This window comes from Notolepis coatsorum, assembly GCF_963971535.1.
Source record: "Notolepis coatsorum genome assembly, chromosome: 19".
Lineage (NCBI taxonomy): Eukaryota > Metazoa > Chordata > Actinopteri > Aulopiformes > Paralepididae > Notolepis > Notolepis coatsorum.
Genome location: NC_140183.1, coordinates 81,982,417 through 81,998,130, shown reverse-complemented (window position 1 = coordinate 81,998,130; position 15,714 = coordinate 81,982,417).

Sequence of the window (15,714 nt, the reverse complement as noted above, 5' to 3'; positions counted from 1 at the left end):
GTGGGGTGATCCATGATTGGGGGGTGTGGATTGAGTGTTGGAGTCTGGAAAGCCATCCACCAATCACTGCTGTGTTGCAATAATGGAAGGATTGGCCTGGCAGGGACCAATGGGGAAGGGAACAATGGCTGGAGGGAGGAAACAAAATGGAGAACACACACACATGGAGACACACACTGGGGAATATATACATTGGGATGTAACACCCCCATACATAAGACAAAAACATGTTTGACACTTAACACCAACTAAACATGTTTTCTTTTTTTTTTAACAACGAGATAACATCCCCGAGATAACATGTACTCCAAAACAAAGAGCTATGAAAAAACTAGCAGTTGGTACAACCACACGGGTCAACAATGACAGAACGAGTTGACGGCAAGAGAGACTGAGTCGACAGCAACATAAAACGAGTCCACAGCAACATAGACCGAGTAGACAGCAAAATAAAACAAGTTGACAGCAACAGAGATTTAACTCCGAGATAGCGCATCCGCCAACACATTCTCAGACCCCTTCTTATGCTTTATGCTGAGGTTATAATTTTGCACTATGAGCGCCCAACGCATGAGGCGCTGATTGTGGTTGTACATCCGCGACAGAAAAACCAATGGGTTGTGGTCGGTGTATACTACCACTGGTAATACGCTCGAACCGACATACACCTCAAAATGTTGCAACGCATACAACATAGCCAAAGTCTCCTTTTCAATAGTGGAATAGTTTAGTTGATGTTTGTTAAATTTCCGGGAGAAATAACAAACCGGGTGACTGACACCATCATGATCTTCCTGTAATAACACCCCTCCAGCTCCCACCCCGCTGGCATCCACCTCCAGCTGGAACGGCAGGGAGAAATCTGGAGCAGAGAGAACAGGGGAACTGCATAAGAGAGCTTTAACACTATCAAATGCATTTTGACAATCAGCTGTCCAAATGAATGGTTTGGACGGGCTACACAGGCTAGTGAGAGAAGTGACGACAGAAGAAAAGTTCCGGCAAAAACCACGGTAATACCCAGCCATCCCAAGGAATCTACGCAATTCCCGCCTAGTAGTAGGCACTGGAAAAGTTGTGATTGCAGATATTTTTGCATCCACCGGACGCACTTGGCCTTGTCCTACCTGCTTACCAAGATAGGTAACCGTAGCCTTGCCGAACTCACACTTGGCAAGGTTAAGGGTCAGGGAGGCTCCAGCTAAGCGGTCAAAGACAGTTTGCAAGGTTGTCATGTGGTCACGCCAGTTGGTCGAATAGACAACCAGGTCATCGAGATAGGCATTACAATTTGGAACACCAGCCAGGACTAGGGTCACCAGTCGCTGGAAAGTGGCCGGGGCATTACGCATTCCAAAAGGCATTACAGTATATTGCAAAAAATTGTCAGGAGTAACAAACGCCGAGATTTCCGAGGCACGGGGGGTCAAAGGGACCTGCCAGTAACCCTTTAACAAATCTAGTTTGCTAACATAGGTGGCAGATCCAAGGTTGTCAATACAATCTTCCATGCGGGGCAGTGGGAAGGAATCAGGCACGGTGACAGCATTTACCTTTCGGAAATCAGTACAAAATCTAGGAGTTCCATCCGATTTGGGAGCTAACAAGCAAGGTGAACTCCAGGGACTGCAACTTGGCTTGGCTAAACCATGTTTTAACAAATAGTCAACCTCCTGTTGCATCATGGCCCTCTTGGTGATGTTAACACGGTATGCATGTTGCTTGATAGGCACAGCATTGTTAACTTTAATATCATGGGCCAATACAGAAGTACAGGAGGGAACATCACCAAACAGAGCCATGTAGGCCTGAATCAAATTTGTGATGTCCTCTCGCTGCTCCTCAGGTAAGTGTGCTAAGTGAGTGGGCAGGTTCAATAACATCTCAGTGTTGGACAATCTAGCACCCTGATGGGCTGCATTGCGCAACTCCAAGCCATCTACATCCTCACCACTAACGTCAGGAGAGTCCGGAACTATTGGAGTTGAGGCAACAGCAGAGACGGCCAGTCCGGCTGTCTGGTCTGAGGTCTTCACCTGCACACTATCTCTGGAAAAATATGGTTTAAGCATATTGATGTGGCAAACACGAGAGTGACGTTTACGATCAGGGGTGCGAACTACATAGTCTGTATCACTTATTTTCTTGTCTATTGCATATGGTCCGGAAAAACGAGCGGAAAGAGCAGAACCAAGGATAGGTAACAGGACTAGGACCTTATCACCTGGCTGGAAAGATCGAGAAACAGCTTTCTCGTCATAGTGCCGTTTCATAGTTCTCTGGGAAGAAGAGAGCGCTTCTTTTGCGAGAGAGCACGCCTGATGCAGTCGCTCTCGAAACTGGCTAACAAAATCTAGAACATTAGTGGGTGTGCTGGCACCCTTTGACATGAACCGTTCTTTAAGAACTTTCAGAGGCCCTCTAACAGTGTGCCCAAAAACGAGCTCAGCAGGACTGAAACCAAGAGACTCCTGTATGGTCTCTCGCGCAGCAAATAGAACAAGGGGGACACCCTCATCCCAATCTTTCTCTGTGTCTAAGCAATATTTACGCAGCATGGACTTTAAGGTCTGATGCCAACGTTCTAGAGCCCCCTGAGTTTCAGGGTGGTAGGCACTGGACACTATATGTCGGATACCCAGGGACTGTAACACTTGCTCAAATAACCTAGACAGGAAGTTGGTGCCTTGGTCCGTTTGTACTACCTTAGGCAGTCCAAACGTGGAGAAGAACTTCGTCAAAGCCTTAATTATTACAGGCGCTGTAATTCTGCGAAGAGGGATAGCCTCAGGGAAACGGGTGGCGGTACACATTATTGTCAACAAAAACTGATTGCCGGCTTTAGTCCTTGGCAACGGACCAACACAGTCAACTATGACATGTTCAAATGGTTCACCGACCGCTGGTATAGGACAGAGGGGAGCAGGTGGAATTACCTGGTTTGGCTTTCCGGTGATCTGACAAGTACTACAGGTACGACAGTACTGTGCTACATCGGACTTCAAACCGGGCCAAAAGAAATGTTGAAGTATTCTGTTGTATGTTTTAGTGACTCCCAAGTGTCCAGACCAAGGGTGGTCATGGGCCAAGAACAGTACATGCTGACGATAAACTGCAGGGACAACAATCTGATAAACAGTGCTCCAGTCTGGTACCTGATCTGGTAGCCCCATCTCCGATTGTGCATGCTCTGCCAGTCTAGTACCACGGGACCTCCATGTACGCATCAAAACTCCTTCATCCACAAAATAAGAATGCAACTCTCTCCTCTGTTCTGTTTCAAGAGAAGAGAAACATTTAGCAAGAGAAGGGTCAGCCTTCTGGGCAGTAATTAGCATTTCACGAGTAACGGGCAACTTCAAAGCGTCGGAACTAGTTACAGTTGTCTGTGGGGGTACCTTACTATGAGTCGGTGGTTTGTCAGCGGTATCAGAAGTTGGAGCCAGCAACTCCTCCCTGACAAAGGCTGAAGCAAAAACAGAGTCAGACAAATTAATTTCATCACCTCTCTTTTTCAATTGAGCCCGAGTGACAACACTTGCAGAAAAAACTTCAGGGAAGTTCTGTGACAAGTCATCAGGCAGAGAATCTGTGTCTGGGTGATCCAACACTTCCAGCACAGCGTTCACCTGTCCTCCAGCTAAATCATTTCCCATGATAAAGGAAATGCCTTTAACTGGCAAGGAAGGTCTCACCCCTATTTTAAAGAAACCAGTGACCAAATCAGATTGTACATGAATACAGTGTAACGGGGCTGGCACGAAACCCATCTCAATACCTTGAACCAGGACACTAGAACCACAGGAAGAGTTCTCAGACAGAGGTAGTACATCAGAGAGGATAAAGGATTGTGAGGCTCCAGTATCTCGTAAGATCTGAACTGTACACTGATCTTTTGGATCCCCTGTCAAGGAAACTAAACCCTTGGAAGTAAATGGCCTGAAACAAGGATCGAGAACATCCTGATCATTGTGCATCTGTTGATCGGAATCAGGTGCCATTTTAATCAGACCAACCCCTTTGGGTTGTCTAAAGTTCTGAGAGGACGGTTGCTGCTTACGTTTCAATGTTAAACAGTCAGAAATAACATGACCAGATTTATGACAGTAGTAACATGTCCGCTCATCTTTTGAGCGTGGAGGTGACATTTTTGGTCGGGGGTGTGTGAATTCTGAATGGTTGGGGACAGGTCTCTGAGAGAAATCATGGGGGAGAAACGAGTCACGCCTATCTACAAACAGTTTTATGGGTTAGCGCAAACTCATCAGCTAATACAGCAGCTTGCTGCAGAGTGGACACTTTCTGCTCACTCAGGTAAATTACAATACGCTCTGGCAAACGATTCTTAAACTCTTCTAATAGAATGAGTTCTCTGAGAGAGTTAAGATCTGAGGCCTTGCTTGCTGCACACCATTTATCAAAGAGAGTTCCCTTCTCTCTAGCAAACTCTACAAAGGTCTGGTTGACAGCTCTCTTGTGACTGCGAAACCTCTGCCTATAAGCTTCGGGCACAAGCTCATATGCACGAAGGATGGCAGCCTTCACAGTATCATACAATAGACTATCTTCTAGGGAAAGTGTTGAACAAACCTCTTGGGCTTTACCAGTCAATTTGCATTGAAGCAACAAAGGCCAGACCTCTCTTGGCCAGCGCAATGAAGCAGCAATACGCTCAAACACATTAAAATAAGTATCAACTTCGGTCTCTCGGAACGGAGGCACCAAAGCAATGTGTTTACTTATATCAAAAGTGTGTGATGAATAAGCTGTGGAGGAGGACATACCCGGGCCTTGTGGAGGAGTCGGTGTAGCAGAGTTGGATCCACTCCTTTGGTCTCCCAGCTCCAACTCCCGCAGTCTGAGCTCTTTTTCCACCTCAAGCTCCAACCTACGGATGTTAATAGCCCTTTCATTTTCCGCCTCAAGCTCCATTTTACGAAGCCGATACTCCGCCTCACGTGCTTGTGCCTTCTCCTGAGCCTCCATCTGGAGACAGGCTATTCTAACCTTGACCTGGGCCCCTTCTCGAGACCCAGTTGACACAGGAGAGGTCAAGTGAAAATGTGGCAATGTGACGTTCACACCTGCCTTTTCAGCACCATGGGCTTGCTCCTCAGAAGGCGGTGCTTCTGTAGGTTCACCAGGAGGACTTGCATGTTCATCAGAGACCGCAGGTAAAACAAGCGTCCCCTGCTCCAACAGCTTATCTACCACAAGACACCTGATATCCTGCTTAAGATGCTTTTGTTGAACCGAGAGTTGAAAATGTGTGGCAATCTCCACTAAGTCTGCCTTGCGGCAGCTATCTAGCGCTTCCCAAGTAGGATTGCTCAAGAACCTCCCCAGATCAAAAGTACTAACTGCCATTATTTTTTCTTACACAAATGCCATTTTTACACAAAGTAATTAATAACTATACAAGTGTAAACAAACACAGTTCACCAAATCCATCAACCAACAATTGAACACGGGTTTACAAATCCCGGATGAGCCCCCATTTATGTTACGACCCCTGTGAGTCTAAGGGTAAAGGGCTGTAACATAACAGTTGGTTGACAGAAAAGATGGACCAGGTTTGTAAACAACAATGATATTTATTGAATAGGGGCAAAGGAAGCACATGTAGCTCAGGGGTGAGCCCAGGCCAAAACAACAAACAAACACCACTATACTCCAAATAAACACAATCTAATCTATGGTAAAAGAGATTACATTACCTAAACTACTCTTACCTAACCAAAACAGGAGAAAACAATGTCCAAAGGAAATGGCAGCTCACCCCATCTGTGCTTCCTGAGAAAGAGAGAAAAACACATTAATTATACAGAAACAAAAGCAGAATATATACAAAAACAAACTATGGCTGACAATGCTCTCTCTGTGGCCATACACACACAAGGAAATTACTACTAAGCACCAAAGGCAATAAACGAAATGCAATACTGTCAAAGTTACAGGTTTACCAAAAACACAACATGCCTAGCCTCATGCCAGAGAGAGAGAAAGACTGAAGTGAGAAGCCATGTTTTAACAGGTGTGGGGTGATCCATGATTGGGGGGTGTGGATTGAGTGTTGGAGTCTGGAAAGCCATCCACCAATCACTGCTGTGTTGCAATAATGGAAGGATTGGCCTGGCAGGGACCAATGGGGAAGGGAACAATGGCTGGAGGGAGGAAACAAAATGGAGAACACACACACATGGAGACACACACTGGGGAATATATACATTGGGATGTAACAGGCTCAAACAAGGGACTAAACACATTTCGCAATTATGCCACATCTATGTGGAACGCCCTACCCACAGCTGTAAAGGAATGTGAATCACTACCCACCTTCAAAACCACTCTCAAAGAGCACCTACATGAGACTGCAATTCAAAACTGGCCCCTGTAAATGTCCAAACCCAACCCCCTCCAATGTACAATTCCCCCACCCCACGTACCCAACCTCCTCCAATGTACAGTTTCTTCCCCCTCAAATGTATATACTCTCTTTTTAGAAAACTGTTTTACTCATATATATAGATCTGGTATGTCATAAATGTCTAGATGCAACAGTACTGTCTACCTGTATGTCATGTATGTCACGAAAGTCTTTCTCTGGTCTGCATCCTTAACAATTGTGTGTATTGAGCTTTATACAACGGCATGCAAATTTCTCGATTCTGATTGGCTGAAACACTCCGGGAGAAAACAAGATCGCGGACAACAAATGGATATGTTGATAGCGCCATAACGACTAAATATGAAGCGATTCTGTCACTGCGAATGTGTTAGTCCTTTAAACAATGTTGGATGATGTAATTGATGGGTCTTGAGTCATTCTAGAACAAAAGAAAAATCGTGATTTGATTGATTGATTAATTTGCTTTTTTTTTTTTTCAATTTCTTTTTCCTTCTCTCTGACTGTCAGCGCTAGCTCTAGTCTCCACCCACCGCCACCCCCCCCCCCCCCCCCCACACACACACACACACACACACACACACACACACACACACACACACACACACACACACACACACACACACACACACACACACACACACACACACACACACACACACACACACACACACACACACACACACACACACACACACTCCTGTCTGCAACGCGGGTCAGACTGAGAGAGAGCTGGGTGCTGCGCTGTTCTAAGTGAGCATGGCCTATTGAGTTGATTGATTGATTGATTGATTGCTAATTGTATTACTGTACGCTTGGTTTCCAACTGGTTAAGTTTAGGCCCTCTACAGTAGGTTTAAAAAAATAAATAAAAAAATAGGGCGAAGAAAACGTTTTTTTCCTATAGGGCAAAGAAAACGTTTTAATTTGTTTTACCTACTTTCTATAGAAGCATCTAAGAATGAAGTTCTATGGAAAGTAGGTCTGCATTCCCTTAACAATTGTGTGTATTGAGCCGTACTGTATTGTACCCATTCTGCATCTGGTAATAAAATTTTCAATCAATCATTCCAATAATACACAGTTGGATGTGTTAGTTGGTTGGATGCACTTCAAGCTGCTTCCACATGAGGCAACTTCTCTCAATCATTCCAATAATACACAGTTGGATGTGTTAGTTGGTTGGATGCACTTCTGATCTGCTTCCACATGGAGGCAAATTGTCTTTTTTGTAGTTGTGGGAACTACTTTTTCTGGCGGATGGTTTTTTCAATAAATCTTCGATTAATGTGTGTTTATTGTATAGAAATAAGGTTGGATGAATGTGGCAGTTGTATAAAAGCTTTACACCACTTGCAGTCGTGATTTGTGAACAATAAACCATGCCTAACCACTCCTGCGCGTGATGTAATGCTTAAGTACTGTATTGTACCCATTCTGCAATCTGTTAATAAAATGTTCAATCAATCAATCAATCAGTGTGCCCAGTAACTGCAGACAAGACATGACATGTATACATGATACTGTAGTTTCTTGTTTTGTTTTTCAGTAAAGAGCAAAAAGACAATTGATCGTATTCACACGGCAGCCCTTTTGCTCTTATGTCATGCTCAGGTTGGGATTCCTTTTCACCCTTTCTAAAGGAATCCCAACCTGAGCATGACATAAGCGCAAAACGGCCGCTGTGTGAATTATGGTCAATAGGTCTGTTTGTTGTTCTTACTTCTCCTCCAGTGTGATGTTATTGATCCAGGTCCATCTGCTGGCTTGGTTTCTCAGCCCTATCCAATAACGCAAATCCCCCCTTTTAGATAGAAAGTCCTGCAAAAGAGATGAACCCTTATGACGTTATGAGTATGATTATGATTGGTATTATTGTTATTGTTATTATTATTGTTATTATTATTATTATTATTGTTGTTGTTAACACTTTGATCGCCATGGTTAAATTCATAATTTACCATCCCTAGCCAGCTCTATTTGTCTATGGAGAAGTTCCCCTTCTTTGCAGGGCTATAACTTTTTAAATTCTATTGCTAAATTGACATTATTATGGCCCATTCAATGTCATATATCTATTGTTCAGGGTGTAGCAACGTTATACTTTTTCATTCACATATTCATACTAAAATATGGTCTAAAGTATAAGTATGTTTTTATCGTTTTCTGGAGCTTTCGCCAGAACTTGATTTATAGCCCCAAATGCATTATATTGATGATCAAATACAGTTTGGTAGCGATCGGTGCCAGATAAAAAATGGAGGTACTTCTAGAAGTTACTACGTATCATCTGATGTTGACCGGATGGGCGGGGGGTCGTTTATAATTCCGTGGGCAACGTTATATCATTCACCTAGTGTGGGTGATATGATCATCAGAGCAGTTTATATGGAACACGTTAGAAAATAACGCTGGATCTTACCGTATCTTCCTCGCGCCTTTGGCCGATCAGCTTGGAGTAGACAGTTTTCGATTATGGGATGTTGATCTAGATGAACCATTTCCAGGTTGTATAATACTATATACGTCCAAATAATGTTGTTTATTGAGTTAGGGCGAGCGATTGATTATCCAGTGTGTCGAGATGGAGTCCGGCTAACGATCGCGAGTGCCCGGACGAAATATGGATGAGCACTTCCTGTTTGGCGCGTCACTTCCTGTTGGCCGATCTGCCGATCGGCCACCAGATGGCGCTCTTGAACCGTTAGAGAGTTGAGTGGAGATCAGCAGTATATCTCAGGTCCCCGGAGGAGAAATATGATTTCGATCACAGATTTTTGAAATATTGATATCAAAGACATGTTACGGCGTCTTCGGCAGAATGAGCATGGCGGGCAATGACGAGTTACGGCGTTTCCGGCGATTAAAGTGTTAATTCGTATTATTATTGTTATTATTAGTAGTAGTATTATTGTTGTTGTTATTATTATTCGTATTATTATTGTTATTATTATTATTATTAGTGTTGTTGTTGTTATTATTATTATTATTATTATTATTATTAATGACATGGTTATACTGTATAGGCATAACATGATATAACATAAGGAGAGGAACCATTAGGAGAGAAGTGTGTAGCCACCTGAACCTTCTGGTCTGGGATGACTGCCAGATGTCCTCCTTTATCCACGTAGCTCTTCCTGCCCCCCTCCCAGTTGTGTCTCTCGACAGAGAAGTAGAAGCAGGAGCCCTCAAAGGCCTTCCAGTCCTTAGCACACTGTTGGCACCCATCCTTTGGAAGGACAGATGTATACAATTCATAGTATTCCATAGTGTCTTGCCAGCAAATATGGCACAATGCCACAGCTTATTGACCATGGTTGTCATTTAATGATAATCACCTGTTATTTTATTACAATCACAATCACAAAGTGTGATTACAATTACCTTTGTCGACCAAGATGTCTGCAAAGGAATACTAGGAATACTGGACAAACAAGTACAAACAATGAAGACACAAATAATAACCATAACACGTTGAAGATTAACTGGTTCTGCACCAAAAACGAGTATACTCGTTATTGCCCGCCATGCGTTCAGCGCCAGAAACGAGTGCCGCTACGACGGTCATTTCATGTATGCACGACGAGATATAATAATGATAATCTAGCGTTGATTTCAGGATGATTAGATAATCAGCCGAAAAATTACAACATGATGACTGCATTAAAGTAAAATGCCTTTTTCGACTTCCAGTTTGGCGAGGAGCAGGTGAGCAGCTGCAGAACAGAGCTCCCGGTCCAAAATTCAAGAAAGGTAATAAAAAGTTATAAAACACGATAAAAAGTAACAACTTGAAGATAAAAGAACGATGACAAGACCCAGTGCACAAAACTCGAGGAGAAGTGAGAGAAGAATGACCCCCGACAAAGAAAATACAACGAAGGGAAAGGTACAACACGAGGGGATGGTGCAGCATGTAAAACAAGCTAACATAACGTTAGACCACAGCAGTGGCGGCTCTGCCACTAGGGGCGCAAGGGCGCCGCCCCCCCTTCAGGCCCTGCCTGGTTATATGAGAGTAGAACAAGAAAAAGTATCTTTTAGTTTTTTGTTTTATAGCCCTATAAATAATATAAACATGTTTAAAATGAATAATATTTACTCATTTTAAGTATGTTTGTATTTCCAATGCACAATATAACGTTATTATCTCAAATAAAAAAAACACTTGTTTTCCTGAGCAGGAAGTGACATCACGTTTTTTTTATTTTTTTTTATTTTTTCGTATTTCTCGGCCCGGGCTAGACGCGATAGCGCTCTGAGTGCGCGTCACAGTTTGATCGCTGTATCCGTCACAGCCAATCAGTGCATAACGCGTTGTGCGTTGAAATATGACTATTATGTTGGAATCCGGGCGCGATTTGAAGCGGTCTAGCCAGTAGCGTCAAGAATGTCTGTAGCCGCATTTCGCGGAGACGCTCTCTGATTGGCCGACGCCAGTATTTTTTTCCGTAGCAGAATTTCACAGAGACGATCTCTGATTGGCCGAATCCAATTTCTAATGTTCCAATTCTAGCTTATTCCAATTCTAGCTTATTCCTAGGTTGGTGATGCAGGCAGCTGTTTGTCTTAGAGCGTGCCGTGCCCGTGACTGCAAGTTCTTTAGACTGTTAAGCTTAGGCACTCTTTCAAAGTTGGTTAAGGTTAGAGTTTGTCTTAGAGCATGGCGATAGAACGCCAGGTAGTTTGCAGTCTGTTCGAGCGGAAATGGACAAAGGAATGAAGTACTTGTGTTGTGTGGTGCTTCTGCTAACAAGCTAACACTTGGCTAACAAGCTATATGGCGGATGCAGTCTGGACACAGTGGACAGTGGTCTGGAATTAAACATCAACAGTGGATTATACACTTTATCAAGGCAAGCCCTGGACGTGTCAACTAAACAGTGAGTCTCTCTCTCTCTCTCTCGCTCGCTCTCTCTCTCTCTCTCTCTCTCTCTCTCTCTCTCTCTCTCTCTCTCTCTCTCTCTCTCTCTCTCTCTCTCTCTCTCTGTGGTTAACGTTAACGTTTGTAAATAGTTTTTTTTAGGAGCAGTACTGTTAGGCTACTGCTGGCCATTCATGAAGCGAGACATTGCTGATTGTTTATTTATTTTATAACACAAGACTATGACTACCAACTGCCTAGCCAGCCGTGTATCAATCTTGGATGCAATAATAACGTTACCACACTGACTGTGTCGATGGCTCATTGATTTAACTACTGCAGCTCTCTCGGATTGAAAATACGTGGATTATGGCTTGTTCAATATCGTCTATGTTTGAATGAATGAATGAATGAAAACTTTATTAACAGATTGCAGAATGGGTACAATACAGTACGGCTCAATACACACAATTGTTAAGGGGATGCAGACCAGAGAAAGACGTTTGTCTTGTTTACATCAGGGTCCCAGATTTTCGATTCATATCGATAGTTTAATAGCTAGCCTTGGCTCGTTTAACAATATGCAAAATATGTGTACAGCCCTGTACTCATACTGAAGTTATTCTTGGTATATAATAGGTCTGATTGTGTAACGAATCGATTCCACGTCGCGCTGTGTGTGAGAGAGAGAAGGAGAGAGGGAGAGATCTGCCTGTGTTTGGAGACGGGCGAGTTTTGTTTCTAACTTTTCTATTTATATATTGTGTTTCAAGTTGTGAATTAGAGTCTAGACTATACTTTATTTGACTGGTTGTGTGTTGTTGTAGTAACAGCTGAGCGACTCGTTCATAAGAGCCGATTCATTGCCGTGAGCGTGAGTCGAATCGCTCACGTCTTGCCATGAGTCTGTTGCGTGGTACTACCGTACTGTACATGTTTGCAAAATGTTTGGTATAGCGCCCCTAGTGGCGAAGCACCCACCGGCCGCCACTGGACCACAGCGAGGCCTGGCTGGAGACGGAGCTACAAGCTAACTTGGAAGCTAACACGATGAATATGCAAGCAAACATTCGGATCAGGCTAGAAGCAATGCAGAACGCTAACGATGATAACATGCAAACCAACACGCAGACTGGACTCGATGCAATACAGAATATTCAGAGGAGCATGGAGGCTAATTCAAAAGAAATAAAACAAATGACCCCCAAAAGAAGGACAAAGAGACGCTGGATACAACCGGACCAGCCAGGGCTCGGGCACCGAGGTCAACCGGACCATCTGAGATGCAATCATGGAGATCGCCCAGACCGGCCAAGATGCGAGCATTGAGGCCACACACACCAACCGGGATTCGAACAACGAGATCAACCAGATCAGCCAGGATTAAAATAACGAGATCTCACACACCAAACAAGACTCGAGCACTGAGGTCACACACCGATCAAAATTCAATACCACGTATGCATATTATTTGATAGTGAATGGATGTTATGACTCGAGACGCCGTGCAGATAACACACAGACCACTGGGAATACAGACAAGGCAAGCACATTAGTTCGGAAAATTGGGTCTTGATTCGCGACATATAATATAAATAACACGTACTAGACTAAACTGTAGACACTAACACACATGACGCACAACTAAGACGACGGGGAACATGGGGAAACACATTCGGCGACCTGACCGGGAGCTCTGGAACTGTACTATCATATGAAAGATAAAAATTCAAATAAAATGTTGGACAATAATAGGGGCATTGGAGAATCCCCATTGGGGATATCTCCGTCGTTATAGGAGGGCCCTCTCCAGGAGAGTCTTATCCCTCCAGCCCGCCAAACGGGGGTAAAAACCTGGGAAGTGCCAATTGTCTTTAGTCTTTTTTTTTCCTTTCTTTGAGTCATGTTTAGGCTGCGGTTACACTAGGGCCAGTTTCGTTTTCAGTTTTCAGTTTCAGTTTCAGTTTTTTCAGAACGCTACGTAATGGCAGGCAAGTTAGACATCGTTTTGTCTCCTGACCACCGAGTGATGTATATACATGTAGTACAATGCCAAAGCAGTAGGTGGCGATGTAGTTCAAACATGAAGGCCATTTTCAACCAATCAGAAAGGTTGAACGAGTCACTCCACATCCTGCTCAAAATCTCAGAAAAGCCACCATCTTTATACCTCGCATGAGCCATTTAGCTACATAGCATTTATTTTTCAGCAAGAAATAAAGTGCAATAAACAAAAACGGATACATTCACTGTGTGTTCTGCCTCATTTGTTGATGATTTGTTGATGAAACAAAACTAACATCAACACAATTGACCACCAAGAGCGGAGTTTAGTCTCACAAAAAGATCGCAGATTTTGTTAGCTTACGTGCTAACGTGATTGGGATATGCCATTATAACAGTATAGCATTGTGGCTAGCAGCGTAGTAACGTTAATGCTAGCAGAATAAATGGATGTAAATGTTATTTAACATTTGGGTGCAGAATGGGTACAATACAATACGGCTCAATACAAACAATTGTTAAGGGAATGCAGACTGTTGTAGTTTGGAGTACTGGGTTCCTTATAACAATAACTTGACAACACGTTGGTAGCCGCAGCTACTTGGGACAGCTCTGCTGTAAACACTGGAAATAACCGTGCAGGTCTCTACTGCGCATGGGCATTGGGCAGAACGTCTCCGTATCCGGCTCATGCAAATTACATGGCACCATTGTGTGCGAGTTTCGGCGAGTTTCCAAAACGAAAACACCTTTTGAGCGTTGCCACTAGGAAAACGCGTTTTCCTGCCAAAACTGTGTTTCTTTTTAACTTGGACATGCACACGTAATCATTCGAAAATAGAACGTTGCTGTTTTAACCCAGTGTAACCATGGCCTAGCAGTTGCTTTAAATGTACATATTGACATTGTGACATGGGAGGTAGCAGGCTTGGCTCGGTGGGGGGGAGTGCCCATAGATATCTATATAGAACACTAGATAGCTTACCCGCGCTGCCGGCCAATGTAGAGCGACGTCGTCGTAGGGCGGCCATCTTGCTCGAGGCAGCTCAGCTACTGATAACATTCATGTCTACTTTTTTACTTAAAGGCTGTTTTTTTTTATTTATTTTTTACAAACCGCTTGAATCATAGCCACGTTAATAATGCTTGTAATAAACCAACCCGTTTGTAAATCCGTCAATATTTCAGCGAGTTATGAGTATTTTTGTCTGTGCAGCTCACTCACCCTCACTCAAGGCTGACTCGAGCAAGATGGCGGCGGTTCAGTGACGCTGGACCGCTGGTGACTCCGCCTTAAGCTATCTAGTGTTCTATATAGATATCTATGGGAGTGCCCCTCTCCTCTCCTCTACTGAGCCTAGCCCAATAATTCAAGGGACCCATGTCACTGTATTGTTGTATGTTTAGTGTTGTTTAAAGTAGTGTCTAAGTGTTTTAATTTGTGCCAATTGTCTTTAGTCTTTTTTCCTTTTTCTTTGAGTCATGTTAGAATAGCAGTTGCTGTTGTATGTTTGGTGTTGTTTAAAGTATTGTCTAAATGTTGTAAGTCAATAATTGTTAATAAAAATGTAAATAAAAAAGAAAAAGAAAAAAATCCTTTTTCTCGTCTTTTTCATGGAATTAATCCTGGAACGGTATAAAACGGAATCGTACCGATGAAAAAAACAATCTGTTTCGGGCATGTTGACTAGAAGCAACTCACTGTGACCCGACAGCGTTATTAGACCCATAGATATAATATAAGATATATTTTAAGCACTCGCAAATGTCGCAGTCTAAAACTATATCCATTGAATAAAGACCTGGTGGTCAATGTGTTAATTCAAATTCAAATGTTCAACATAGAACATTTTATCAAAATATTGACCTAGCGGCCTAGAGGTCGCTGTTTACTATGTGGTAAGAACGCCACCGCTTTAAAGAATAGGGATACATGGCGGTGTTTGCAGGGCTCAAACTATATTTTATATCATAGCAATGGATATAAAACTATTGCCCATTTGACATCGAGTATCTATCGTTCAATTTGTGAAAAAGAAATAATTATTTCATCCATACATTCCCGTTTTATACCGTGGTGAATATGAGTATGGTTTTAGAGTAATCCTGTGTAATCCCAGAAAATGCCTCTATGCAGCGTTTAGTGCATTTCACTAGAAACTGTGGCGTTTCTCGCATATATCAACAATCAATCTGAAATCAACGCTATATTATCGGTATTATGTTTCATCATGAATGCGTGAAAGGGTGGGGGGGTGGTATTTCTTTTTTGTATCCACTTTTTCTCCTTATTTTTCTATTTTTCTCCCATCCCAATTTCGCCTCGCCAATTCTCCCTTCAATTCTCCCCTCCCCTGTCTCGAACGTTGCTAGACTATGCCTCCCACTGGTCGGCTGCAGTGAGGACCAAGCCTTGCATCACGTGTCCCCTCCGGTA